The sequence below is a fragment of the Gavialis gangeticus genome, unplaced genomic scaffold (genome assembly GCF_001723915.1).
Source record: "Gavialis gangeticus isolate Ggan-Ray unplaced genomic scaffold, GavGan_comp1, whole genome shotgun sequence".
Taxonomy (NCBI): Eukaryota; Metazoa; Chordata; order Crocodylia; family Gavialidae; genus Gavialis; species Gavialis gangeticus.
In genome coordinates this window covers 119,619,980-119,623,993 of record NW_017729032.1, presented here as the reverse complement: position 1 = coordinate 119,623,993, position 4,014 = coordinate 119,619,980, and the positions used below count along the sequence as shown (strand labels likewise).

At 53.7% G+C, this 4,014-nt stretch overlaps 1 protein-coding gene and 1 non-coding gene across 2 annotated transcripts in view; both read right to left on the bottom strand.

The window, feature by feature from the left end:
* GPC6 (glypican 6) overlaps window positions 1–4,014 on the bottom strand; it is a 1,304,538-nt gene that overhangs the window by 960,844 nt on the left and 339,680 nt on the right. The gene's annotated exons all lie outside the window — the stretch shown is intronic.
* TRNAA-CGC lies at window positions 3,442–3,513 on the bottom strand. Its single transcript has one exon. It is a non-coding gene; the product is annotated as a tRNA-Ala (tRNA).

Sequence of the window (4,014 nt, the reverse complement as noted above, 5' to 3'; positions counted from 1 at the left end):
GCTTTCTTAAAGAAAGTGTCCAAGGAAGTTTGGACACGTGCTCTCCAGGGAGACAGGCGATGCAGCAAACTTGTTGGGGTGGCTGGTGTCGGATCAAAAGTTGCAAAGTCAAATCTCAGGTCAGAAAGTTGAGACAGGGTGTCAATTTTGTAATTGTGAAATGTTGTAACTCGAATGTTGTAAGTTGAGGACTGCCTGTATTGTGCTGCGGTCTGGGTCACGGCATCACACTCAGACAGGTGAGGAATAGCTGGGATGGGAAATCTTGCGTAGGTAGCCCTATGCTGCGCTTGTCAGGCCACAGCTGGAGTACTGTGTCCAGGTTTGGGCACCGCACTTCAGGAGGGATGTGGACAACATGGAGAGGGTCCAGAGGAGGGCCACTCGTCTGGTTAAAGGCCTATGGAAAAAACCCTATGCGGACCAATTGGGAGACCTGAACCTTCTCAGTCTCCGCAACAGAAAGCTGAGAGGTGATTTTGTGGCCACATAGAAACTCATTGGGGGGTGGGGGCAGGCAGCAAGAAATAGGGGATACAGTGCTTACCAGGGCGTCTGTTGGGGTAACTAGAAATAATGGCTGCAAACTGGAAGAGAGCAAATTCAGATTGGACATGAGGAAAAAATGCTTTCCAGCGAGGGTTGCCAAAATATGAAGCAAGCTTCCAAGGGAGGTGGTGCCGCCCCCTTCCTTGGAGGTGTTGCAAGGAGGCTGGACAGACACCTGGCTGGGGTCATCTGACCCGAGCACTCACTCCTGCCCAGGGCAGGGGGTCAGACTCGATGATCTAATAGGTCCCTTTCAACCATAACATCTGTGAAACTATGAAACTACAACGTTCAGAAGTTAGCCTATTCCCAAATCTCAACTCAAAATCGGTGGGTTTTAAGACTTGAAAAGTACCCCACAATTGGGAAATGTACCAATGTCTGGCACTCTGCCTCTCGGTATTGGTCCCGAAACAGTGGCCGGCAGTCGGACGATCTGAACTGGTGCAGTGCTAGCAAAGGGCGGGGGGAGGTGTGGCGCCGTTCTCCCCTCGCAGCCAATAGCCAGAGAAACTGTCCAGTACATCCTGGGCTAGGGAAGTGCCCTGGGGGGACCCAGCTCTGAACATTACCTGGTGCCCTGAGGTCCCTAGACCAGTGCCCTTTGCCTCAGTACCAAGCACCTGCGATGGGCATTTGCTATGAGTATTGTAGCACCCACAAATGGCGCGTGCCTCTCCCAGCCCGCTTCAGAGGACTTCTTGACACAGCTGTGACTCGGGGAAAGTTCTGGCCCCTGTTGCACTGGGCTCAGTTTTATCTTCACACCTTATTTCACCCCTCTAAAGCCAGACACACAAGGTGCATCTACACACGTAAGAAATGTAAAGCAATAAACTACAGAGCGTGTTGTTCTGGAGTTTATTGCTCCAGGTGCACTGCTTGACTGTGTATGTGGGACCACTGCATGTTGAGCCAGGTTGGAGCAGCCCTAGCTGCCAGGGGTCCCCAGGCATCAGCCTGCAAGCCTGGGGATGCTCTGCCGGGCTTGGCACACTGCGGAGGGGCTGACTGGGGCACGAGGGTGATTCATTGTGGAATAAGCAAATGGCAGCCCCCACACTGAAGCACTTTCTCTCCCCAGCCAGCCATGGTAGTTTCTACACATGCACTGGTGCAGAGTAAAAAACTGCAGCAGGATAGTACTGGTATTTACAAGTACTACTCTGCTCCAGAGTTAGTTCATTTACTCCAGTCTAATAGGGGTGTAAGTGTAGATGGGAGACATTTACTGCACAACTAACTAGTCAACTCCACAGTAAATGTCTCATGTAGATGCACCAATAGAAAAGAACGCATCAGTGCAAGCAGAAATGGGGGAATGTGAGGTGCTGGGTCTCCTCCAGGTGCAGCAGTAGTCCTGAAGTCCTGCCCCCTAACCCCTGACCTTTACCCTGGGAAGTCCCTCCCTTTGCCCCCAGTACTCCTTTTGGAAAGGGGGTTTACCATCTTTGAATGGGGGGAGGGGAAATTATATACTAAAACGCAAACATCCACAGTAACATATTTTAATTTTTTTTTTAAGTCCTTATTTTTGTGCTGTGTATATAGAGAGGTGATTGCATATTAGCCCAAAATCAAGTCTTTCTCTTGCATACGGGGGCTGTGTGGGGGGATATGGGAGTGTGTGGGTAGGTGAATGTGCGGGTGGGTATGAGGTTTATAGGGGTTGTGGATGTGTGGATATGGGGTGTGGGGGTATGTGTGGATGTGAGTGGGTGGGCTTGGGGGGGTTGTGGGGATGTGTGTGTGTATGTGGGTGGGTATGGGGTTTGTGGGGTGTGTGGAGGGGGAGGGTGGCTGGCGGTGTGTGTATGGGTACGTGTGTGTGGTGGGGTGTGTGCATATAGCAGTGAGTGGGGCTCTCCCCAGAGGTGCGTGGGTGTGAGAGTGGGGTTTGTGGGTGAGTGTGTGCAGTGTTTATGGGGTGTGTAATTGTCTTTGGGGGAGGGTGCAGTAGTGGGGTTTGTGGGAGATGGTTTGTGGGTATGGTGGGGTGTGCATGGTAGCCCCGCGCACGTGACCCCTTGAACCGTGCACCCATCCCTGCTGGGCAACAGCCTGGAGCCCATGTGCTCTGCAGCACCTCCCCGCCATCGCCACTGCTAGCAGTGTACAGCCATAGCACATGCCCCATGCTCACTCTGCACCGCCTGACTGTGGCGCATCCTGCCGCCCCCTGGGTATGCAGTGGGGCTGGAGTGGCTTCATGTTGGCACTGGATTTCTAGGTAGCCCCGGCAGCAGCAGTTCCTTCTGGCTGGTGCTGCCACTGCTCCCAGCCCCGCAGTTCCATCAGGGACACTTACATTCAGCCTCGACCCAGCACACTGCTCCAGACTTGCCCGCTTGGACTCAGCAGTGGAGGCTCCAAGCAGAAACTGTTGCTCCACATGGGGGGAAAGCAGCCCCTCCCACTTATCGCTGCTGGGAAGTTTTCACTGCAGCCACCCAGAGCCCCACATCTCCATCACCACTGCCTCTGGGTTGCCCAGCACAGCAGCAGTGACAGTGCAAAGCAGCTGCAGGGCAGCCTGGCACAGCACGGGCTCCGGGCGGCTTCAGTGAGTACTGCCCAGCAGCAGCGAGGGGGAAGGGCTGCTTTCCCTTCACCCTAAGCAACAGTTTCTGCCCAGTGCTGTTGCTGCTCACTCTGGAGGCTTGGGCCAGTGGCAGCAGCAGCCAGAAGGAGCCACTGCCACCCAGGCTGCCTAGGAAGGCAGTCCAGATGCAGAGCCACCCCAAACCCACTGCTGGGCCAGGGGTGGCAGGTTATGCCATGGCCAGGCAGGTCCAAGGGGCTCACCACAGGTGGAACAAAGCCACTCTGCAAGCCAGATCCATCCCACAGGCTGTATTTTGCCTGCCCCTGGTTTGGAGGGAGAGGAAAAGATGGAGATGCTGGGGATTGAACCCAGGACCTCATACATGCGAAGCATGCGCTCTACCACTGAGCTACATCCCCTGGTGGATATTGTTGCATCCTGATTCTCACCCACCCTCACTCCCCCTCACCTTCAGCTCATTGCCCATGTGCTGAAATCGATCCTTGGAGAGCTCTGCTCCTCTCTCACCTTCCTATTGCCCTGGGCGTTTATCTGCATTTAATGCTGTTCAGGTGTAGGGTAAGGCTGTGCTGAGTCCTGCTCAGGGTTGCAAACTGTCACAAAATTTACTGACTGTCATTAAAAAATAGGGCTAAGAATGGCAGTCAGTAAAGTCAGGAAAAATACTTTAGCTATCAGTAAAAACAATAAACAGCTGCAGCATGACTAGAGCTCCCACCAACATGTCGCGCTGCTGTCCGATCACAGCACAAGGGACCGGAACGAGGGGTGAGAAGGGCCGGTTAGCTCTCTATGGGACGGTTAATGTGAGTCCAGCTCACGTCGCCCAAAGAGACTGGAGGTGAGGCGATAGTCATGGAGGCAGAGAATAGTTGAAGGTAGAGGTTTATTTACTCACA